The 26,742-nt window shown below is 34.2% G+C and overlaps 1 protein-coding gene across 2 annotated transcripts in view; it reads right to left on the bottom strand.

Annotated features, from left to right (window-relative positions):
• Positions 1–26,742, bottom strand: part of Mtpalpha (monolysocardiolipin acyltransferase Mtpalpha) — a 152,760-nt gene that overhangs the window by 21,098 nt on the left and 104,920 nt on the right. The window lies entirely within an intron of this gene.

Raw genomic sequence — 26,742 nt, 5'->3', positions numbered from 1 at the left:
TCATGCACGTAAAACCACAAAATACTAAAGTTAACTTCTCAAATAATAAACTCCAGGAAACAAACACCCACGAAAACATAAAAAAACTAGGTCTGAAAATCCCCAAACAGCAAATTAAATATTCTAATTCATGATTTCAGGCAAGTCAAACCATGAAATACTAAAGTTAACTTCTCAAATAATAAATCCCAGGAACCTAACACCCTCTAAAATCTACAAAACTAGGTCTTAAAACCCAAACAGCTATTAACTATTCTAATTCATGATTTCAGGCACTTAAAACCACAAAATAATAAAGTTAACTTCTCAAATAATAAACTCCAGGAACTTCTCAAACAATAAACCCCAGGAGTCAAACATCCACGAAAATCTAAATAACCTAGGTCTGAAAACCCTAAACAGCTAATTAAATATTCTAATTTATGATTTCAGGCACGTAAAACCACAAAATACTAAAGTTAACTTCTCAAATAATAAACCCCAGGAGTCAAACACACACGAAAACCAAAAAAACCTAGGTCTGAAAATCCCATCAAAATTGGCTTTGGCCTTTGTAAAGAGTGGTAGTGCTGTTGGATCCTGGACTGAATCCCCCCATGATTTTAATTTTTTCGCTCTATCTAGCCTTGTGTGCAAAGTGAATGGTATTCCACTGTACACTCTATCTTTTGAAAAAAAATCCTATAGAGCTCTTTACGAGTTGACCATGCAATCCTTAGATCATGACTCTCAGCTATTTGAAAATGGAATAACCGACTAAATGTCTTCTAAAAATGATGGGATAACTGTTCTGGACTTGTCGGGGTCTCAGGATTTGAGCATAGTACTAACAGGGAATGTACGTTTAGAGTGTACATTTGTCAATGCTCTGACTGAGAGTATCACGCTAATATCACTGAGTCCATTTAAAACCTATTGGGAAATCACATCCGACGGCAGTGTTCTACTAGACTTAGCACCATGAGCACAAACCAAATAATCAACGTATTTAGTATGGATCCATACATGTCCCGGTACAAGTCCTATTGCATACCCTTGGATTTCATTGAAAAAATCCCAAGTGTTAACAATACCCTAATCATTGTTAATAGCAGTCCATCGACTTTGAAGACCGGTCATTGGCTATGCATCTTTCAAACAGCGAAGAATATTGAATTTTTTGATCCTCTTGGCCTATCATATAAATTCTACACGCCATACATCAGCAACTTTATTGAAAGCAGGGGGAAAACCATTATTCAAAATCAACGAAGAGTACAGGATTTAACGACTAAGACATGTGGCTTTCATGCACTACTCTTTTTCATGTTCAGATGTCGTGGCTACGCCTACAAGCAGTTTCTCAACATCTACGTTGACTTACCTCGATTGAACGACTTTCTAGTGGAAAATATACTTACAAGTGTATTTAATATTGATTTTAGTGCCCTAGGAATAAAATGTTCTAAAAATGCATGTGAAATTGTTTATTAATAAAAATTTATATACATGATAAAACGACTTTTCTACTCTTTAGATTTCATCTTCTACTAGGTATAGGTATTTTTGGACAAAAACTAGTGCAGTTACATTATCTGAATTCACAGTGTACTGATCCTGATGTTCTGCAATGTCAGAGTCACATTTTCTACAATAGATTGTGACTTCACTCTTGTCATGTCTCTTTGTATAGTCAATGATACTATTCTCATTCATTCTATAGATTTCACATGTTTCAATTTGCTTATTTGAATCGTTTTCACAAACAGTGTCGTCAAGTGTCGAATCACATTCCGTCACAGCCAAATAAAAATCAGTGGGCTTATAATCATAACACCCATTGTCTTCACGACAATGGCGTAGAAACCATATTCTTTCGCTGTTCCAACAGTTGAATCGTTGACCCGGCTTCTCCTCCAAGAGCAATCTAAAACCACGACACTACCAATTTCGTAGCAATACACTAACACTATCGTTAGGAATCAAGCCAATAATTCCCGCATGGGTATTTTTCCACTGATGACTTTTACAGTAATGATACTTGGAACTTAGTCTGCCTGTAAAGTGAGAGTAACGCATTTTTTCCAGACAGTAATTGAAACCTTTAATTTGTCAAGCACATCCTCTATGCAATTTATACGGGTTGCATAATCTACACTTTTCATCATACTCATCAATCATTGTACAATTCTCAAATGATGACCAGCTGCCCAGTGTGTAGATACATAGGGGATATGTATGGTACAATTTTTTATGTGTTGATACTCTCACTGCCACAATGAAACTGAGCTAGTAACAACAAAAATTGTCTGAGATAGAGAGAGGAGTAAATCTTCCTTGAGCACTATCTTTCTCATGAAAAAAGATCTTAAATTTCTAATCTAAGGTTTAAAAGCATATCTGCAGTATCATTTATCGTTGCCGTTATCAGTATATCAATAAATTGTGTAAATGCAGTTGGGCCACTATGTATAACCTTCATGCAATAGTCGAATGATGGAGTATCAGTTTTCATTATATCGACAAGCATTCCCCGAGAAAATATCTTTCTTTGAATAGACACCTCTAGAAAATCATCATCTAGAATCAAACGTTATTCTATAAACACTAGATCCCACATGATTCGCTCTTTCTAAAATCTATCCATTTTTTAGAGTCCTAACACTCTCACAACCATTTACAGACTAATCAGAATTTTTTATTGTAATCTAGAAAATATACGCTAGTCTACCATAGAAAGAAAAATAGTTTTGATTTAGAAACAATTTTATTGAACATGATTACAATAATAATATTAACTGATGCCTTTTATTCTCATCAATATATTTCAATAGGACATCTAATGCTGACCGAAATTTATTTATATGGATAATATTCACTTTTCCAGCAAAACATAGTTGCTCCCCTGCTTAAACTTGCTTAATGATATCACGTATCTAGCATACATACTGTCCCATTCAAGGCATAGTCTACAGCCAGCGGTTATTTCCACAGCTACATTGAGTACTCGTATATCGTTGCTGCTGCTGTCAGTTCCATCGTTAATCTCCAATAATGTAAATGCACCACTCATTTTTTCTCTACTAATATCCTCTCAAATAAACTATTCTCTCTGAATTCAATTCTCTTACTAATATGAATTGTAGTGAAAACCATTTCTTTTATTTAAATCCCAACCACAAGTCAAGTTATCGTATATTGAATAACCTCTGATTGGCTCATAAAAAAATGCCCACGTCAAACGATACATTCATTGTGCAATTCTTATCAAAAACAAAAACCTTGCCAACTTTTAAAATGTTCACGCGTGAGTGTAGTGTCTCAAGCATGGGTTTTTCTTGCGCAATTCAATGTAGGTTTTCATGTGTAATTAGAATCAATAGTATCGTTACTACTAGCGTCTCATATAAGTACCGGGTAATGCCCATCTGATTTTTGCAATACAATTCTCGCGTACTTACCGGATTCTTAACAAGTACCCTTGGAACTTCCTGTCCAACTTATCACTGTTCATAACTGTTTATTATTCCCCCACCCGTAAAAAATTCTTGGTGCATGCCTAGAACCAATCAATACAACATGCGAATTGCAAGGGGTTTGATAGGGTATCTTTTGATGCCCCTCAATTGCAAGGGGTAGCTTTTTGAATTATCCTAGCATAAGCGATTAAAATCATTCATGTTTGTCTGACCAAATTATAAAATAAATTTTCTTTTGACAATCCACTGTCTTGATTTATCTTAGCACTTTTAGAACGACTATTTTACTGCACTTTTTTCCTAAGTAGAATAGTATAACCGCCCATTTGAAAAAAGCCCATGTATAACCATGGGCTTGTAAAAGTCCATTAGTATAGCTAGACCCCGGCGCCGCGCCAATGAGGGAAGAACGGCGGCGGCGGGTCCAAAAAAAGCACACCGCGCCACGCCGCCGGTAAGATGTCGGCGGCGCGCCGCCGGCGTGATCAATGTTGACCGCAAACATTAGTGTTTTCATCAGTCTTTATCAAATCACAGCTTAAATTTACAACAGATTCGAGCCTATTCATGAGTTCAAAAATTCACAAGTCGCTGGCTGGAAACTGGTCTTCTTTCTTATTCTTCAAGAGAAATAGAAATGTACTAGAAATGAAATGGCTGAGCCGTTTCGGAACCCTTGCATAATACGAGTGGTTGAAGTATCTATTAGCTATGTATTCTTAACATAATTAATTATCAAAATTAGTAGTTTCGTTCATCGAGCATTACTGCATACAAAACTTCAAATACCGTATCACAAAATTCATCAGTTATCTGGGTAAAAACTTTGAATATAACATTGAACTTAGAAGCTTAATTTTTTCATAATGCCCTTTGCCTACATCTGTTTTGTCACCTTTAAAACAGTTGAAATGGGCGACTTTGATATTGATTGTTTTTTTGTTTGCTCTTTTGGATTCTTAAAAAGACTTCTTTTATTAAAAACTGGTTGTTAATTATAATTTAAAAAAATGCATTTTAAAATTTTTGGCTTCTTTATAGAATATATGTCATGTAGGCTAAGGTTGAACTGCTGCTTTTTTAGTACATTCGGCTGTTGTTTTGCAAATTATTCGTTTTTTCCTTTGGGGAATCATTCCAAGTTATAGATTTATAAATACAAATTAGCAGTCGAATTATAAACTGCAAGTTAAAGAAACAAAATTATAAGATTTGAGAATACATAATGAACTCATTAATTAAGAGCATTTCAATTACAATTAAACAAAAAACACTTAATGGTTTATTCGGTATGAAGAAAAATTAAATGCCAGCTATTTTCTGGTAAAAAATGAAAAGCTCATCCGTTTTAAATCTAATTAAATGAAATAATATGCAGACTGAAGTAGCTCCAGGAAGATGTTGAGATTTTCCTCCTAGTTCGTCACTTTTAATCCAAGCAAAATGTTGGGATACTTAGTATCAGTTATTGAGTTTAAGCTTTGATTTTCAAACGCTTACAAAAATTACCAAATTTAAGGAATTCGCAAAAATAAGTCACCTGTGGTCAAAACACGAGTTTTGACCACAGGTACGAGGAGTCTCGTACTCGAAGACTCCTCTTTGATTCCCACCCAGGCTCAAAGCTTCTGCTATGGTCATTTCCATAGAAATCTCCAAAGAGTTTCTTTTTAAAATAGCTTTCAAGCATAGTTAGGGGTATTTTGCTTTTCTCCAAAGCTTTGAAAAAAGTGCTATAATATTCCAAATGTTACGTTTGTTATATTTGTGTATTTTTTTTGGTAATCATTTGTGGGGTGATCAAATTTTTTAAACCACTGTAGATGCGTAAGAACGTTGCAACATCTAGTACCCTGAGGTGATAAGACTGTCAAAGACTCATCCTTGAACCTCCCAGATTGAAAGCTTTTATTATGACCTGGCCTTTTAATGTAACTTGGGCACTGGACCAAGGGCGCCATTGTGACTCAAGCGCAACGTTAGGTGGGGATGTCGATATCGCTTTTGTCAAAACCAATTCGTTTAAGTGGGAATCTGCCTGGTACTTATGAATAAATGTTTTCAAATTAAACCCGTTTCATCAAAAAAAAAAAAAAAAAAAAAAAAAAAAAAAAAAAACGTTTGACGCATATGTCCCTTTCCCTTTGGACGATAAAACCATGCAAGTGCTGTATCAAGTATAACTCGCGAAAATCTGTTAAATTTTTGTCAACTTTTCAGCTTTTTGGCATTCCTGCTTGCAATAAAAAAAAAAATCAAGGTACTATCACTTAAATTTAATAACTCCCTATGCCCTTCCCCCTATGGATACTATCTTGATAGGATACCGTCTCTGCTTTAAATAAAAAAATAATTAACTTATTGGCAACCCTGCTTTAAAAAAAAAATCGAGGTGTTATCATTTAAATATGATAGCTCACTACCCCCCCCCCCCTCTGGAAACCACCTTGATAAAATGCCGTCTCGGGTTTAAATTAAAAAAAAATTAACTTTTTGGGATCCCTGCTTTCAATAAAGAAATTTTGAGATATTTTCATTTAAATGTAATACCTCCCTACCCCCTCTTGATACCACTTGGATAGGATACCGTGTCAGCTTTGATTAGAAAAAGAAGTTACTTAATAATTAACTAGGTCACTATATGGTTCAAACAAACACGCAAAATAACGTTAAACAGCTTAGTGTTCCTTGAAAAAAAATTGAGGGTATGAGTAAAGGGGTATTAAGACAACAACAAAAATGTCGAAATTATTCAGATATACCTCAAATTATTGAAAACTGAGTCAAAGATTCGCCATGGCATTCAATAAGATCCAAAGAATCTAATTAAAAGGGAGCACACACAAAAGCCAAATTAGGCCAGTAGCCTATGAGAAATCGCAAAATACCCAAGACAATGAACAAGTCCTATTAGGGGGTCCTGGGTCTATCAAAATATTTCAATGGTTTTCCAGGGAATTTGATATCATATTCTTACGTCTCCACTTTAAATGAAAAAAAAAATTATCTTTTCGGCATTCCTGCATTCAACTAAAAAAATGAGATACTATTTAACAATTATAGCCCCTATCCCCCCCCCCTATAGGCCAATAAGTTAGAATTTTTTTATGAATCATATTTTGGGGGTAACTTCCGTTTCAATCTTTAATTCCCCAACCTTGTACATAGCTTAGTCTATAGCTAAATTTTGTCTCAATAGGAGTTTTTTTTAGGGGGGGGGGGGGATTTTCAGAAAGAAGATTGTATTTTCTTTAATTTTTCCCAGGGGGTAAAAAAGTTTCAGAAAGAAGATCGTATTTTCTATATGACTTTCAATGATTGAGTGATAAAAATTAAAAAAATCTTATCTAAAAACAGCAAAAAAAAAAAAAAAATACGTAAAATTACAATTAATTTTTATAAACAATCTTTTGGCTGTCAATTTGTTCTATAATTCTATTCAGCTTGAAAATAAAATTCTTGACTACGAACGATGTTAGAAATAGCGATTGGGATACTACATTCGAAATGATTTAAACTCAATTCATAAAGACGATACTGTTTTTTGTCAACATATGAAGAACTGTGTATATAGCAATATTTGCAATTGCATATTGCATCTGTCTGGTTTTTATGCAAAGTAACAAAAGAGACGAAAATTAATGAACAAGAGATTAGTGAAGAATTATGGCATGCAAAGTAATATTTGGCACGGGAATTCACTGGTGATAAATCGCTAGGGGTGGCACCGTGATTGCGTGATCTTCGGGGATTCGGAGAACCAAATTTTTTTTCGGGGTGACACATAGATTTTCGGGGAAATACCCAAGTTATCGAAATATAACCAATTCACAACTAAGACATCAGTGACATCAAAATCAACCCCCTCAAATGTTTTTTTATTACCCCCCCCCCCCCTGCAAAAAATGGTGCGTGCCTTGAATCAATGTCCAGCCGATTGGCGGATTCGTGCCAAGAATAAATTCCAAGTTGTTTGGAAAAATATCATTTAATTTCTTTTGAATTATCCCAGCCTAAACTTTAAAGATATTCATGCTTGTCTCACCCAGTTATAACAACAAATTATTTAACAAAAAATCTTTTGAAAATACTATACCTCGACTTGTCAAAATTCTTTTTTGAAGACTATTGCAATGCAATTTTTTTTTATACAAGTCGCATAGTAAAACCGAACATCTTAAAACAATCACAAATTGGAAAAAAGTTATCAAAATGTCACCATTTCACAACCATGACATAAGTGACATCAGAATCAACAGTTTCAATTTTCCGACTATTTGAAGTGAAAAGGAGACCTAATATATTTCGCAAAACCAATATTAGTACTTGTCGGTTATTGGAAATACAGCCAAAGAGTGAGGTTAGGTTAACCCTAATAAAAATAACAAAACATAATGATAAAACAATACTTTAGAAACAAAATTATGGAAACCTAACCCAAACCCCACCCCACCCCTAATGTGCAAATATATAGCCCAAATTATACAAATACAATGCATTCTGTCTATGTCCAATGCATTGTATCAAAGTACTTGGTTTTGTAGCTATGAAACCGGTTTTCTGAGATGTAACCTAAGTATAATTCTTGAATGTGTATCCAATAACGAACAAATACCCCGAAATTTTATCAAACATCTTAAGAATCGAGCAATATCAGAAAAGGGATCGAACCAATTGATCGACCGCGCCACCTCTAAGTTCATCAAAGCACGACAAAATAAAAAAATTGTAAAGAAGAAACGAGAATAATTCCAGCCAGTGAACAAAAAGTAAGAATAATATGCAGATATTTCGGTCGAGACCTTCACTCAACCGTCCTGAGTGCAAAAAAGTAAATCAAGATTAAAAAATACGGATAAAAGTCCTAAGGACAAAAAAAAACAAAACAAACACTAAATTAAAAGAGGCTCTCTGTCCTCTTTCTAAGTTCTAACGGACATAAACTTCTATTAGAAAGGGATTGTTAAGGTGTGACAAAAAGGTGAGCGCATCCTAAGAGGATTCCAAACTGGAAAATAATTAATAATTTGGCTCATTGGCAATGCCACCACTTTCGCTTCTCAGCGGTTCAAATTGTGAATGTCAAGGGGGCACCCAGTTTGCGTCATCTGGTGTACATCTCAGACCGCCACATCCATGGGCGCCCATAAGAGGGGGAAGTTGAGGGGGGCAGCCCCTGGCTAAATGACCCTGCCTTATATTTTTATACTTTTGTTTTGAGATTCCTATTATACAGCATTGGTAGTGCCGATTAGACCAAATAAGCACCGCCCCCTAAATTCAGCTTAAGGGTGCCCATGGTGTGCCGCAGTTTTGCCACGTTTGGTAGTTTCCGCCACGCTTGGAACGTGGCACCTAGTGTACATAATTTCTGAAAGTGGGCACCCTGTCGATGAAACTACCGAGGACAATGAAAATCGAATCTGATTGTTGGGATTTTTGTAAGAGGAAACATATATATTTTAAAAAATAGGAAAAATCCAAATTCAATTTTTATTGAAAAAAAAGCTCCATATGCAATTACGCATTTTTGGTAGTACAGGGCACCAAATTTAGAAAAAAACATAGCGAAAAATAAGCCAAAAATAACCTAAAAGCATATGACACCAAACAACTTAAGAAGATGCAGCATTCCTTTGGATGTATAGTTGTCTTTGGTAATAAAAGATTATTAGTCTTTGATTTTTTTTTTTTTTTTAGCAAAGTATTGTTAAATTTAACTAATTACTATTGCTGATGTATTCCATGGTTCAACGTGGCAACACTGGCGAAAATATGATACTTCCCTTAATAGCCTCATAATTTTGAAATAAGAAATTTTTTAGAAAACCATGGTTTTCAGGTATGAATAGACCCAAGATGATCTCAGAAAAAAACAACTGTTTTCATTTCGATGTATTTGGTACTTGAATGGAAAAAAAGAGAATCAAAGCAAAAGGGCAGACACCAAGGCAGGTTTTCAGGTATGAATAGACCCAAGATGATCTCAGAAAAAAAAAACTGTTTTCATTTCGATGTATTTGGTACTTGAATGGAAAAAAAGAGAATCAAAGCAAAAGGGTAGACACCGAGGCAGAGAATCTGCCATGGATTTAAAGCGTCATATCAGCTCAGAGATATAATGTCGTATATTTGTTGCTTGAATATATATCTATGTCTATGCCTGTCTGTCCATTTGAAGCTCCAATTTACAATATTTTTATAAACAAGAAAAGAGGAAAGAGCGCGTTTAGGAAAAAAGAGGAACATCAAAAAACCTTAGAAACCAGATATCTGTGCTCATCTGTCCAGGTAACAACAATCTGCTTTTGAGAATTGTATTTTGTAATTTAGCCAACAGTTTTGGACGGCTCTTCCAACAACCGTTTTTCTAAAAACTGAATTGTGTAAGCGAGTATTATCAGACAAATTATAAAAAAAACAAAAGCATACAAATGTGGAAATTTCACTTATTTCTCGATTACGGTTCGAAATTAAACGATAATGGCCTCCAAATTTGCTAGTTGTTTATGCATGTTGATATCATGGGCACTCCTTTTCATTCTCAATCAAACTTTTAAATGCTCAGGCGGATCATGATCTTTGCTGAAAGACATCGAAGTTTTTTTTGTTTTTTTTTAGTTATGCTATATACGATCGCACATATAAATATGATTTTATTTCTTAAACACAGAAAAAGTAAACATTTGGGCAGGCTTAGCCAAAAATTCTCTAAGAAGCGTTTAAAGTTGCACTTCCATTTCAAAATTTCCAGATACATATTACCAAAGCCCCAAATTATGATATCCTCTAAAAATAGAAAAATTTGAGACTTTGCACGATTTGCAACTAATTCGACAAAAATTTCACTTTAGCATAAAAAAATGATTTTATGATCTTTCTGAAGCAAAATTTAAATTTTTCGTCAGAAAACTCAATGTGATACTAATCATTTTTTTTTATGGATTTTCAGCTAATAGTCATTTTAAACAGCTGAACATTAACGATAGTCTTGTTGGAACAATCTCCTTCTAAACTAGGTACAACAACAAAGTCTTGCCTTTGCATTATCAATCTTGACCCCTTTAACGCTGCCGTGGAAGTACTTAAAAGCTCGATTATGTTTACTTGGTTAAAATTAGTTTTAACCAACATACAAAACATACAATACACAACATACAATACAACACAACATACAACATACACAAATAACAACATACACACCTAAAAGTTTGCGCAGAAACTGTCCGCCACCGCCGTCACAAAAGATAAGACGAAAGAAAACATGGTGAGCCACGAGGAGAAAATGGATGGAATGTGAATCCTAATGGAGTGTGAATTCTAAAATTCGAGCTAAAAATCTGCACTGGAGTTATAATGATAAAATTTTGATTAGGAGTGCTGCTGTTATTGGTGCTAGTTAAGAAGATATTACTGGTTATTGTTGCTAGTTAAATTCCACTATGATTAAGGCTCATAATAAACATTTCTCTAAATACGACGAAAAATAATTTATTAAGTAGATTGACCAGTTTTGCCAGAACAACATTCAATTGTGTTGGGTCATCTGTAGCTAAATTTATCGAGTAAAACAGAAGAGGTTCTTCTGAGGTTCAGAAGAGGTTCAACAATCAGTTTCACGCACGAGTGCAAGGGAAATCATTTTGCCTGGCTAGGTGCTAACAGATGATAAATGTTTATGTTGTAAAATTCTCGGAGCTTCTTAAGACCTCTGGTTTTCTTTGCACTCTGGCCAAAAGGAGTGGTCCTTCCACAAAGGCTAAGTTTCTCAGTTTTCAACCTCATTTTTATGTCAATAAAAAATTTAAATGTAGAATAATCATGTGCAAAGACTAGCCTGAATTTATCTCTAGCGCGTGTTGCTGGTTATACAAGGTAGTGACATTTTTTTTAGGTTGTGTTACACAAGTATCAAGTGTTTAGGCATGTATCTGTGCGAAATTTCGATCAGCAAGAGCTGAAATGGGAAAATCATAAATTCTTCAATTTGAATAAAGTAAGATTCGAACGAAATGATTTTTTTTACTAGTTTTTAACATATGAAAAAATTAGACAAATTTTTTCCCATAAGTACTACTACTACTAACAGTTTACTGCAACGCCAATCCGCCTAAAGCCAACAACAGCTACGCACGCTCCTCCTCTACTTAAAGCCTCTCTATTTACACCCTCCTAAGAAGTTCCAATTTGCCTTAAATCCTTCCTTACGACTTCCTCCCACACAATACAGCGACGAAATCCTTTTGGTTTGGCCCTAAATGGTTGACAGAAAAAGAAAATCTTTCGAAATTTGTCATTCTTCATGCGCAGATCGTCTCCGAGTCATCCCAGCCTTTCTCCCATTACAGCCATAGAAAATACATTTTTCGTATAGCTTTTTGTTTGAAATACGATCCATCAGATGGGTAATCTGAATAATCCGTAAACACTTCCTCTCGAAAACATCTATTAAAAGCTCATCCGTCTTTCGGAGCGCCCCCATTTCAGAAATTATACTTGACTGCTGTCATCACTGTATCTTCCAATATTCTAGTCTTAGTTCGCAGACTTATCTCCCTATTCTTCCAAACTTTTTTCAACTATGAAATAACACCATGGGCCTTGGCTTCACTACACCCACCATCTTTACTAATAATACCACCTAGGTAAGTGAACCTATCCACTTGATTGATCTCCTCTCAGCCCAACATCATTTCTTCACTTTCACTCATTCCTAGTCTAAACGACTCCTTGACAGGAATTTTCAATCCTCTTATTGCACCATCTGTTCTCAAACCATCAAAAAAAAAAAAAAAAAAAAAAAAAAAAATCATTTTGCTAACCCTTTTCATCTAGGATGCTCAAATCATCAGCATAATCTATGTAGTAAAATTTGCTGCCCAAATTTCATTCTATGCTCTTCCACAGCCTTTGCCGTGTTCCTCAGGGCAAAGTCGATTAAAATGATCAATCTATATGGGGATAGAAAGCAACCCTGCTTAACTCCTGATTTGATATGAAACCACCAACTAGTCTTATTTCCTACCTTAACCGAGCAATGATATTCTCATGCATAGCACTAACCACATATTTATCTGGTATACCAGATAATCGGGCCTTCACAAAAGCTATGGGACCAGATATCGGACCTTCACATAAGCTTTTTTATCGGTTGAAACAGAAGCTTCCTCATATTCTATAAAGCTAAGGACAAAAGGCTACTGATGAATCAGGCGCTTTTTATTATTAACCAAAGAGTTAACATTTGATCGACACATCCTTACCATTTTTAAAACCGCACTGTTCTTCTCCTGGTACTTTGTCTACAGCATCTCCAAGTCTAAAAAGCATAATCACACTAAATAATTTGCTTCCTGCAGAAACCAAGCCAATGCTTTATAATTACCCCACTCACTCTTATCACCTTTCTTGTACAGGGGTTTAATTTGGGTTTTATAAAATCCCTTTTCCTAACGATCATAATAATAATTTTTCTTACTGACATATGTTCCACGTAGTAGCCGAAATTTCCGCTTTGTCACTAACTCTTGTCGTCTTTTATACAGAGGGTTTCAAATAGTTTCCCTAAATTCATTAGGCGCTTCCCCTTTTTCCAAAATCATATTCATAATCATCAGTAATTTCACAACCACCATAAATAATTTTTTTTTTACCACACTTCCAACACCTGACACCTTAATTATTTTTTAAAAGTTTTAGTACTGGTCTAATTCTTTCTAGGAAAATAAATGTTCCTTCACTTCCAAAGTTTCACAAACTCTTTCATCCTTTTCTATATATTTTCCTGTAACTCTATCACGGTTTAGCACATTCTAAAAATGTTCTACCAATCTCTCTTTAACTCGTTCTTATCACTAATTGTGCTCCCGCCCCTATCTATAACTGGGACATGTCTAGATTGACTATTCCCTCTCAATTTCTTTTTACATGTCAATACAATATTTTAATATTATGCCGTCTGGCTGCATCTTCTAAACCTCAAGCAATTTTATCCATGGCCTCTACTTCACACCTCTTTAATTCTTATTTTAATGCTTCCACTTTCCTTACATTCATCTTATTTTCTCATGATCTATCACCCAAATACTTCTCGGACAAACCCACTTCTTCTCAACTAAACTTAAAGCATTCTCACTAACATTCCTAGCTGCGTTTCTAATTTTACTCCCAATGCCACCACCATCTGCTGCTTCATAAACCCTTTTCCTGAAAATATTCCATCCATGTTCTACACTGTCCAATTTTAGACTCGGGCGAGTTATGCAAAAAAGCACAACCATAAAACAAAAAAAATTGGTGAGGCAATGAATAGGTATTATTTGGAAGATGAAGATGGCTTTAAACGATCGTTTGCCTGTTATTCCAAGCAAATTAATGGTCCTGTGTAAATTCTAAATTCTTGGTCAACCTTCCTAAGACTATGGGCGGGCGTGCCTTGTTTGCCTCTCATTCCAGGTAATCTATTGGCCCCAAGGCCGTATCCCGGGGGGGGGACCCGGTTTGAACCCCCCCCCCAAAATTTTTGACCGAGTCGAAAATAAAACCTAGGTAAAAATCAGTAAAATTAGCCGAAAACTGAGTCAAAAATTAGTACCCCCCAAAAAAAAAACCTGGATCCGCCCTTGATTGGCCCTATGTCAAATTTAAATTCTTGGTCAACCTGCCTGCGACTCTAGGCAGGCGTGCCTTTCCAGAAAATAACACACAAGTACTTGTCCAATAAGAGAGTTGTACTTGCTCCCGCCATTTACCCGTACCATTTAAACATTTTTGCCTCTCTATTACTCGGACTATCTGTCTTGGCTTTTTTCTACAATTAGCCATTTCTTGACGCCTGCTGTAAAATACTTGATTAGAGAAGCAAGGAGTCGGTTTGGACGGAATATGTGCCGTCAGCCCAAATAAGCTACTTACCACATCACTATACAGGGGTACAAGGCATTCGTTTGGAAGTAGCCAGTATCCCCTCTCTAGGGTCGGAACATCTATGAAAGTTTGTCAAAAATACTTAATTTTTAAAAAATACAGGTGAAATTGACTTTTCTCCTGTCCTGGCACTCCAGAGATATTGATAGTCACCTCCCCCAAATAGGCTATCCCGTTATCCCAGATTCCGTAGTCTAATTTCGGTATCCCGGATCCCATAAGTTCAAATCCCATCCCATAATCCAATACCATCCCGGATCCCGTAAGTTCAAATCCCACAGTCAAATTTTCATTATCAAAATAGCCTGAAGCGTACTTTTTAATGAGTTGCATTACAAAAACAAAGAACTTTTCCGAGAGAATCGACATAACAATTAAATGCTTAACTTTGATTGATGTCGACAAACCATATGTTCATGCATTTACGACGTGAATTTTATTTCTAATAAATATTGAAGAGTTCTGCAGCGTTGCCAAAGCGGTACAATTGTACCGTTTTTCGTAAAATTTAGAGGTCCTAGTGCAATATGGTACATTCGAATTTTTTTTTGTACAATACAAATTTTCCAGTACGTTTTGGTTTTACATGCTCCTTTCTGACTCGGTAATCAGTTCACATTTCAGTTTACCTTCTTCTTCTTCTTATGACCAATTTTTGACCTGCTGTAGAGATGCTACAATTTAATCTATTACGGTACAATTTTAGACGGAAAACTGCTAGTTTATTTCAAAACGTTGACAACGCTGGAGCACAGTATATAAAGCGAACACTTGCTCGAAATTTAAATTAAATTGGATCAAAAGAAAATTTGGCAGAACATGCGCTTTAATTCGGAGTGGATTGTTCTTTTATCGTTTTAAAATTCTTGCAAGTAAATTTTATTAGTATCTCGTAGTTCATAAGTATTGCTAGAAATTTGAAACAGGGTGGAATGGAGGTGAGTCCGCTACTGTGTCACCTTTAAGTCAAGTTTCGTCTGTATATGATTTGGTTACTTTTATCCGATTCTAAAATATGTTTTCCAAGAGTGGGTTTTATTTCCGATATCCACAAATCTGAGAGATGCTTAATTAGGGCGGTTAATCACCATATCTATTAAAGCTCTCACTCATGACCTGTGTGTCGTATCTTTGAAACAAGAACACATTCAAAAAATACGTTTTTTGGTGTTTGTATAAAAAAAAACAAAAAAAACACCCCCCTAGCTTTAATTTTTTTGAATTTTCATAAAAAATTAAAAGGATCCTCGCCCCCTCCACTACGTTTTCGCGAAATTGTTCCACTTGGAGGGAGGGGCTAACAGTTCATTTGCAAGTAATTTTTGACTATCTTAAATTGGACATTACCATTATTTTGTACGTTAAAAGGATCAAGGCCTAAAGGTAAGTGTTTGCCATATCAGTGAACAAAAAAGTGGCAAGCCAAATTACCTAGCCATAACTTTTCTCAACAACCTACTTTTAAAACAACGCTAATGATGATGCAGAGGAACTGTCATATACGAGTAGATAAACATAGCAAGATGGATATTAATGTCTATGTTTTCGGAATATCCCTTTTAAAAATTTGCATCAAAAAGATAATTAGGTACTATCTCAACTACCACTCCTTTCAACTTGACCACTATGAATATTCAAATATTAACTTCAATTATATATCGGAGTGACTTGGGCTGTGATAATCCAAAAGGCGTATGTTACACAATACACATCTTACAGAAGAAGCAGTAATTCCTTTTTTTTACTGGAAGCCTTTGTTATTAAAATGAGTTTATTAAGGCATTCGAGACATGACAAAAAAATTTGATATTTAAAACTCCGTTTTGTTTTTGGCGTAAAATGTACAAAAATTGATTTTGAAGGTCTAATTCTTGAAGTACCAGGAACAGTGAAAATAATAATTTATGCGACAAGCCTATGGCTTCCTCCTTTATTGAATAAAATAAATAAAGAAATAAAAATAAATAAAATTGCATTTGAATCGGTTTGACCTTTTTAAATCGGTTCAAGAACCAAAACCAGAGAAATAAAATTGGATTTGAGTCAATTGAATAGGTAAAGGTGGCAAGAGGAATGAATATAAAATTGGATTTGAATCGGTAAGAGTACCCAGAACAGTAAAAGTGAAATGGGATTTGAATCGGTTTGACCGGTTTAAGAACAGAAAACAGAGAAGAAAAATTGGATTTGAATCGTTTTGATCGGTAAAGGTACCAAGAAAAGTGAAAATGAAATAGAATTTGAATCGGTTTTACCGGTTTGAATCGGTTTAAGAACCAAAAAACAGAGAAATAAAATTGGATTTAAATGAGATTGATCGGTAAAAGTACACAGAACAGTGAAAATAAAATGGGATTTGAATCGGTTTGATCGGTTTAAGAACCCAAAACAAAGAAATAAAATTAGATTTGAATCGGTTCGATCGGTAAAAGTACACAGAACAGTGAAAATGAAATGAGATTTGAATCAGTTTGACCGGTTAGAATCGGATTAAGAACCAAGAACAGAGAAATAAAATTGAATTTGAATCGGTTTGATCGGTAAAAGTACCCAGAACAGTGACAATGAAATTGAGTTTGAATCGGTTTGACCGGTATGAATCAGTTTAAGAACCAAAAGCAAAGAAATAAAATGGGATTTGAATCGGTTTTATCGGTAGAAGTACCCAGAACAGTGAAAATGAAATGGGATTTGAATCGGTCCAAGAACCAGAAGCAGAGAATTAAAATTGGATTTGTATCACTTTGATCGGTAAAAGTACCAAGAACAGTGAAAATGAAATGGGATTTGAATGGGTAAGAGTACCCAGAACAGTGAAAATGAAATGGGATTTGAATCGGTTTGACCGGTTTAAGAACCCAAAACACAGAAATAAAATTGGATTTGAATCGGTTCGATCGGTAAAAGTACACAGAAAAGTGAAAATGAAATGGGATTTGAATCGGTTTGATCGGTAATAGTACCCAGAACAGTGAAAATGAAATGGGATTTGAATCTGTTTGATCGGTAAAAGTACCCAGAACAGTGAAAATGAAATAGTTTGAATCGGTTTTACCGGTTTGAATCGGTTTAAGAGCCAAAAAACAGAGAAATAAAATTGAATTTAAATCAGATTGATCGGTAAAAGTACACAGAACAGTGAAAATAAAATTGGATTTGAATCGGTTCGATCGGTAAAAGTACACAGAACAGTGAAAATGAAATGGGGTTTGAATCGGTTTGATCGGTAAGAGTACCCAGAACAGTGAAAATGAAATGGGATTTGAATCGGTTTGATCGGTAAAAGTACCCAGAACAGTGAAAATGAAATAGAGTTTGAATCGGTTTTACCGGTTTGAATCGGTTTAAGAGCCAAAAAACAGAGAAATAAAATTGAATTTAAATCAGATTGATCGGTAAAAGTACACAGAACAGTGAAAATAAAATGGGATTTGAATCGGTTTGATCGGTTTAAGAACCCAAAACAAAGAAATAAAATTGGATTTGAATCGGTTAGATCGGTAAAAGTACACAGAACAGTGAAAATTAAATGAGATTTGAATCAGTTTGACCGTTTAGAATCGGTTTAAGAACCAAGAACAGAGAAATAAAATTGAATTTGAATCGGTTTGATCGGTAAAAGTACCCAGAACAGTGACAATGAAATTGAGTTTGAATCGGTTTGACCGGTATGAATCAGTTTAAGAACCAAAAGCAAACAAATAAAATTGGATTTGAATCGGTTTAATCGGTAAAAGTACACAGAACAGTGAAAATGAAATGGGATTTGAATCGGTTTAAGAACCAAGAGCAGAGAAATAAAATTGGATTTTAATTGCTTTTATCGGTAAAAGTAGCAAGAACAGTGAAAATGAAATGGGGTTTGAATCGGTTTGATCGGTAAGAGTACCCAGAACAGTGAAAATGAAATGGGATTTGAATCGGTTTGATCGGTAAAAGTACCCAGAACAGTGAAAATGAAATAGTTTTAATCGGTTTTACCGGTTTGAATCGGTTTAAGAACCAAAAAAACAGAGAAATAAAATTGAATTTAAATCAGATTGATCGGTAAAAGTACACAGAACAGTGAAAAAAAAATGGGATTTGAATCGGTTTGAGCGGTTTAAGAACCCAAAACAAAGAAATAAAATTGGATTTGAATCGGTTCGATCGGTAAAAGTACACAGAACAGAGAAATAAAATTGAATTTGAATCGGTTTGATCGGTAAAAGTACCCAGAACAGTGACAATGAAATTGAGTTTGAATCGGTTTGACCGGTATGAATCAGTTTAAGAACCAAAAGCAAACAAATAAAATTGGATTTGAATCGGTTTAATCGGTAAAAGTACACAGAACAGTGAAAATGAAATGGGATTTGAATCGGTTTAAGAACCAGGAGCAGAGAAATAAAATTGGATTTGAATCGGTTTTATCGGTAAAAGTACCAAGAACAGTGAAAATGAAATGGGGTTTGAATGGGTTTGATCGGTAAGAGTACACAGAATAATGAAAATGAAATGGGATTTGAATCGGTTTGATCGGTAAAAGTACCCAGAACAGTGAAAATGAACTAGTTTGAATCGGTTTTACCGGTTTGAATCGGTTTAAGAACCAAAAAACAGAGAAATAAAATTGAATTTAAATCAGATTGATCGGTAAAAGTACACAGAACAGTGAAAATAAAATGGGATTTGAATCGGTTTGATCGTTTTAAGAACCCAAAACAAAGAAATAAAATTGGATTTGAATCGGTTCGATCGGTAAAAGTACACAGAAGTGAAAATGAAATGGGGTTTGAATCGGTTTGATCGGTATGAGTACCCATAACAGTGAAAATGAAATGGGATTTGAATCGGTTTGATCGGTAAAAGTACCCAGAACAGTGAAAATGAAATAGAGTTTGAATCGGTTTTACCGGTTTGAATCGGTTTAAGAGCCAAAAAACAGAGAAATAAAATTGAATTTAAATCAGATTGATCGGTAAAAGTACACAGAACAGTGAAAATAAAATGGGATTTGAATCGGTTTGATCGGTTTAAGAACCCAAAAAAAGAAATAAAATTGGATTTGAATCGGTTAGATCGGTAAAAGTACACAGAACAGTGAAAATGAAATGAGATTTGAATCAGTTTGACCGGTTAGAATCGGTTTAAGAACCAAGAACAGAGAAATAAAATTGAATTTGAATCGGTTTGCTCGGTAAAAGTACCCAGAACAGTGACAATGAAATTGAGTTTGAATCGGTTGGACCGGTATGAATCAGTTTAAGAACCAAAAGCAAACAAATAAAATTGGATTTGAATCGGTTTAATCGGTAGAAGTACACAGAACAGTGAAAATGAAATGGGATTTGAATCGGTCTAAGAACCAAGAGCAGAGAAATAAAATTGGATTTGAATCGGTTTTATCGGTAAAAGTACTAACAATATTGAAAATGAAATGAGGTTTGAGTCAGTTTGATGGGTAAAAGTACCAAGAACAGTGAAAAAGAAATGAAATTAGAATCAGTCTGATTGATTAAGGCACCAAGAACCGTAAAAATAAAATAGAGTTTGAATCGGTTTTACCGGTTTGAATCGGTTTAAGAGCCAAAAAACAGAGAAATAAAATTGAATTTAAATCAGATTGATCGGTAAAAGTACACAGAACAGTGAAAATAAAATGGGATTTGAATCGGTTTGATCGGTTTAAGAACCCAAAACAAAGAAATAAAATTGGATTTGAATCGGTTCGATCGGTAAAAGTACACAGAACAGTGAAAATGAAATGAGATTTGAATCAGTTTGACCGGTTAGAATCGGATTAAGAACCAAGAACAGAGAAATAAAATTGAATTTGAATCGGTTTGATCGGTAAAAGTACCCAGAACAGTGACAATGAAATTGAGTTTGAATCGGTTTGACCGGTATGAATCAGTTTAAGAACCAAAAGCAAACAAATAAAATTGGATTTGAATCGGTTTAATCGGTAAAAGTACACAGAACAGTGAAAATGAAATGGGATTTGAATCGGTTTAAGAACCAAGAGCAGAGAAATAAAATTGGATTTGAATCGGTTTATCGGTAAAAGTACCAAGAACAGTGAAAATGAAATGGGGTTTGAATCGGTTTGATCGGTAAGAGTACACAGAACAGTGAAAATGAAATGGGATTTGAATCGGTTTGATCGGTAAAAGTACCCAGAACAGTGAAAATGAAATAGAGTTTGAATCGGTTTTACCGGTTTGAATCGGTTTAAGAGCCAAAAAACAGAGAAATAAAATTGAATTTAAATCAGATTGATCAGTAAAAGTACACAGAACAGTGAAAATAAAATGGGACTTGAATCGGTTTGATCGGTTTAAGAACGCAAAACAAAGAAATAAAATCGGATTTGAATCGGTTCGATCGGTAAAAGTACACAGGACAGTGAAAATGAAATGAGATTTGAATCAGTTTGACCGGTTATAATCGGTTTAAGAACCAAGAACAGAGAAATAAAATTGAATTTGAATCGGTTTGATCGGTAAAAGTACCCAGAACAGTGACAATGAAATTGAGTTTGAATCGGTTTGACCGGTATGAATCAGTTTAAGAACCAAAAGGAAACAAATAAAATTGGATTTGAATCGGTTTAATCGGTAAAAGTACACAGAACAGTGAAAATGAAATGGGATTTGAATCGGTTTAAGAACCAGAAGCAGAGAAATAAAATTGGATTTGAACCGGTTTTATCGGTAAAAGTACCAAGAACAGTGAAAATGAAATGGAGTTTGAATCGGTTTGATCGGTAAGAGTACACAGAATTGTGAAAATGAAATGGGATTTGAATCAGTTTGACCGGTTAGAATCGGTTTAAGAACCAAGAACAGACAAATAAAATTGAATTTGAATCGGTTTGGTCGGTAAAAGTACCCAGAACAGTGACAATGAAATTGAGTTTGAATCGGTTTGACCGGTTTGAATCAGTTTAAGAACCAAAAGCAAAGAAATAAAATTGGATTTGAATCGGTTTAATCGGTAGAAGTACACAGAACAGTGAAAATGAAATGGGATTTGAATCGGTCTAAGAACCAGGAGCATAGAAATAAAATTGGATTTGAATCGCTTTTATCGGTAAAAGTACCAAGAACAGTGAAAATGAAATGGGATTTGAATCGGTTTGATCGGTAAGAGTACACAGAATAGTGAAAATGAAATGGGATTTGAATCGGTTTGATCGGTAAAAGTACCCAGAACAGTGAAAATGAAATAAGAGTTTGAATCGGTTTTACCGGTTTGAATCGGTTTAAGAACCAAAAAACAGAGAAATAAAATTGAATTTAAATCAGATTGATCAGTAAAAGTACACAGAACAGTGAAAATAAAATGGGATTTGAATCGGTTTGATCGGTTTAAGAACCCAAAACAAAGAAATAAAATTGGATTTGAATCGGTTCGATCGGTAAAAGTACACAGAACAGTGAAAATGAAATGAGATTTGAATCAGTTTGACCGGTTAGAATCGGTTTAAGAACCAAGAACAGAGAAATAAAATTGAATTTGAATCGGTTTGATTGGTAAAAGTACCCAGAACAGTGACAATGAAATTGAGTTTGAATCGGTTTGACCGGTATGAATCAGTTTAAGAACCAAAAGCAAACAAATAAAATTGGATTTGAATCGGTTTAATCGGTAAAAGTACACAGAACAGTGAAAATGAAATGGGATTTGAATCGGTTTAAGAACCAGGAGCAGAGAAATAAAATTGGATTTGAATCGGTTTTATCGGTAAAAGTACCAAGAACAGTGAAAATGAAATGGGGTTTGAATGGGTTTGATCGGTAAGAGTACACAGAAATGTGAAAATGAAATGGGATTTGAATCGGTTTGATCGGTAAAAGTACCCAGAACAGTGAAAATAAAATAGAGTTTGAATCGGTTTTACCGGTTTGAATCGGTTTAAGAACCAAAAAACAGAGAAATAAAATTGAATTTAAATCAGTTTGATCGGTAAAAGTACACAGAACAGTGAAAATAAAATGGGATTTGAATCGGTTTGATCGGTTTAAGAACCCAAAACAAAGAAATAAAATTGGATTTGAATCGGTTCGATCGGTAAAAGTACACAGAAAAGTGAAAATGAAATGGGGTTTGAATCGGTTTGATCGGTAAGAGTACCCATAACAGTGAAAATGAAATGGGATTTGAATCGGTTTGATCGGTAAAAGTACCCAGAACAGTGAAAATGAAATAGAGTTTGAATAGGTTTTACCGGTTTGAATCGGTTTAAGAACCAAAAAACAGAGAAATAAAATTGAATTTAAATCAGATTGATCGGTAAAAGTACACAGAACAGTGAAAATAAAATGGGATTTGAATCGGTTTGATCGGTTTAAGAACCCAAAAAAAGAAATAAAATTGGATTTGAATCGGTTCGATCGGTAAAAGTACACAGAACAGTGAAAATGAAATGAGATTTGAATCAGTTTGACCGGTTAGAATCGGATTAAGAACCAAGAACAGAGAAATAAAATTGAATTTGAATCGGTTTGATCGGTAAAAGTACCCAGAACAGTGACAATGAAATTGAGTTTGAATCGGTTTGACCGGTATGAATCTGTTTAAGAACCAAAAGCAAACAAATAAAATTGGATTTGAATCGGTTTAATGGGTAAAAGTACACAGAACAGTGAAAATGAAATGGGATTTGAATCGGTCTAAGAACCAAGAGCAGAGAAATAAAATTGGATTTGTATCGCTTTTATCGGTAAAAGTACCAAGAACATTGAAAATGAAATGGGATTTGAATCAGTTTGATCGGTAAAAGTACCAAGAACAGTGAAAATGAAATGGGATTTGAATCAGTTTGATCGGTAAAAGTACCAAGAACAGAGAAAATGAAATAGAGTTTTAATCGGTTTTACCGGTTTGAATCGGTTTAAGAACCAAAAAACAGAGAAATAAAATTGAATTTAAATCAGATTGATCGGTAAAAGTACACAGAACAGTGAAAATAAAATGGGATTTGAATCGGTTTGATCGGTTTAAGAACCCAAAACAAAGAAATAAAATTGGATTTGAATCGTTTAGATCGGTAAAAGTACACAGAACAGTGAAAATGAAATGAGATTTGAATCAGTTTGACCGGTTAGAATCGGTTTAAGAACCAAGAACAGAGAAATAAAATTGAATTTGAATCGGTTTGCTCGGTAAAAATACCCAGAACAGTGACAATGAAATTGAGTTTGAATCAGTTTGACCGGTATGAATCAGTTTAAGAACCAAAAGCAAAGAAATAGAATTGGATTTGAATCGGTTTAATCGGTAAAAGTACACAGAACAGTGAAAATGAAATGGGATTTGAATCGGTTTAAGAACCAAGAGCAGAGAAATAAAATTGGATTTGTATCGGTTTTATCGGTAAAAGTACCAAGAACAGTGAAAATGAAATGGGGTTTGAATCAGTTTGATCGGTAAAAGTACCAAGAACAGTGAAAATGAAATGGGATTTGAATCGGTTTGATCGATAAAAGTACACAGAAGAGTGAAAATGAAATGGGATTGGAATCGGTTTAAGAACCAAGAACAGAGAATTAAAATTGGATTTGAATCGGTTTTATCGGTAAAAGTACCAAGAACAGTGAAAATGAAATGGGGTTTGAATCGGCTTAAGTACCAATAACAGTGAAAATAAAATTGAATTTAAATCGGTTTGATCGGTAAAAGTACCCAGAACAGTGAAAATGAAATCGGGTTTGAATCGGTTTAAAAACCAAAAACAGATAAATAAAATTGGATTTGAATCATATAAGTGGCAACTTACACAACTAATATATCTAACAACAATTAGGTAATCAGGAATTCAAATTTTAATGAAAAGACTTCTGTGAAAATTTTAGGGTTGTGCAGTTTTTGGTAGTAGCTAGAGACAATTTTAGCGGAGGGGCCCTAGAAATTTTAGGGGCACAAATTTCAAATAAACAACCTAACATTTTTAATCATTTTGTAATTTTCACCAACGGCAAAAATCGAAAAATGGGTAGCAATGACACTTAAACGTTTATTATATCTCCAAAAATCGTATATAAGAAACGTAGGATTCTTAAAAGATAAACTTATAAATATTGAAATATCAAATGAATCAAGATTGCTAAGTTTTGATATAAAACCAATGTATACGTATACACCTTTCGATAAATCTTTTAGTGTTTTATCCAAAAAACTTGATGAAAATAAAAATGAAATAGATGAATTATCTGGGGAAATTGAAATAGAAACTATATTAAATTTAGTTAAAATAACTAGCAGATACACTAATTATTTCACGTTTAGAGATAATTTTTACCATCAAATTAGGGAATTAGCAATGGGAGGGCCCTTAAGTCCGTTGTTAGCAAATATTTGTGTAGAGTATGTAGAGACTTCATCTATAGAAACTTCATTTGTAAACCAAAATTTTGGGGCAGATACATGGATGACGTTTTAGTTATTCTGAATTATGGAAATCAGAAATTGAAGGTTTTTTGGAACATTTAAATAATTTGGGAGGGGAATTAGTTTTTACAACTGAAAAAGAAACAGAGAATAAGTTACCGTTTCTGGATATTTGGATCCATAGAAATAATAATGAACTAGCGTTTTCAATTTACCGCAAACCGACTAACAACAACCGTTATTTGTCTTTCACATCAAATCACCCAATCCAAGTAAAAAGGGGCGTAATTATCTCTTTAGTTGATAGGGTATTAGAATTATCATTACCAGAATACATGAGTAGTGAATTTTTTGTTAAGGATATTCTAGTAGGTAATAGATATCCCAAAATATGATTTTTCAAATAATTGAAAAAAGGAAAAAAAAGTTAATGGAACCTGTAATATTAGAAGATGGGTTCAAAAAAACAAACTACATAACATTGCCTTATATCCCAATGTTGTAACAGAAATTAAGAAGAGAATTATAAAAACAGCCTTTAAATCAGGACAAACTATATGCTCTTTGCTAAATAATGGAAAAGACAAGGTACCAAGAAATATACAAAAGAGAGTGTACAAAATTCCCTGTTCTTGTGGTAAATTTTATGTAGGAAGAACACAACAGAATTTAGAAGATATTCTACAGCAACCCGAAAATTCCATAGATTGCTCACTAAAACATAATCAAAAACTGGAAACACTTGAATGAGCTGTAGCAGATCACGAATTTAATTTTCCTCATCACAGTATTTTAATTGATGAGACAAAAATTGTAGATACGTCTGAAGGACTTTTGCAAAGTTTCAGAGAAATTATAGAAATAAAAAAGATTATCTATGGGGGTTTTAGTATCAATAGAGATGAAGGGAAAAGATAAATTCAATTTATACTAGTTTAATTAAGGAGCAGGTAAAATATTCAACCAGTGGTAATTTACATAATTATCATGAAACAAGTGATAACCTTGCGAACAAGGTCAGAATGAGTCAAAGCTGGGAAAAATCAAGGGACTGCAGCTAAATTAGCAAACAAAAAATCCATTCAATTTATAATTCATGAATTGGTTGATTAACCTGGGAGATTTAGTTAGGGGTGATGGACCTGGGGTTAGGTGACCATTTTTGTTTGTTCAAGTAAATATAGTCTTCACTTTTAATAGATTCCCATTTATCGACTAAATGCTTAGAGGAGAGAGACCCGTTGTTTTCACTATAGACATTCGCTTTGGTTTTATTCTTGTGTTATAACGTCAGTGCTGGAAGTTGTTTATAACGTGAGTTGTTCTTATTTATTTATTTTTTCTTCTTCTTCGTATGTTCATTTGTCGTGTTTTTTTCCATGTGTGTTTTTTTTTTAAACAATTTTTTTTTGTTTTTTCGTTCTTTTCGTTTTTTTCCCGTTGAGAAAGACTCCCGGACGTGGGGCCGAAATATTCGGAATATTTTCTAATTAAAGTGTTATTTTGTTTTTATCTATTTTTTGTTTCATTGTTTTGTTGAAATTAAACCCGTTTTTTCCTGCTTAATTTTTCGTAAATGGAAAAGCAGTGTGATCTAAGAAATTATTTACAAATTATTTTCAATACAAAGGTCTGCTTATCTTTCACTTGTCTGTCCCTTGAGGTGGAAATAAAGCACTACCAATTATGGTATCAACTAACAGTAGCCCCAAACCTTGAACCCCCTCCCTCCAAAAAAACAACTATGTTTACTGAAATTATTTCAAGATAACTTATATACATGTATAAAAACATACTACTTTCGACCAGATATTAAAACCACTGATTTTATTCGCATCAACATACTAATGCGCTACTTTTTATTGTCACTGATGTAAACCAACCTTCACATCATTTACCATCAGTTACATGTCCAAGAAGAAGATGATATCACAAAAACTGTTACCTAATATCTAAGCTAGCATCAAAACATTGGAACAATGTT

This window comes from Artemia sp. Qi Xiang Cuo, chromosome 12, assembly GCF_049724085.1.
Source record: "Artemia sp. Qi Xiang Cuo chromosome 12, ASM4972408v1, whole genome shotgun sequence".
Taxonomy (NCBI): Eukaryota; Metazoa; Arthropoda; class Branchiopoda; order Anostraca; family Artemiidae; genus Artemia; species Artemia sp. Qi Xiang Cuo.
Note: the sequence above shows the minus strand (reverse complement) of the source record. Positions and strands in the feature narration are given on the sequence as shown.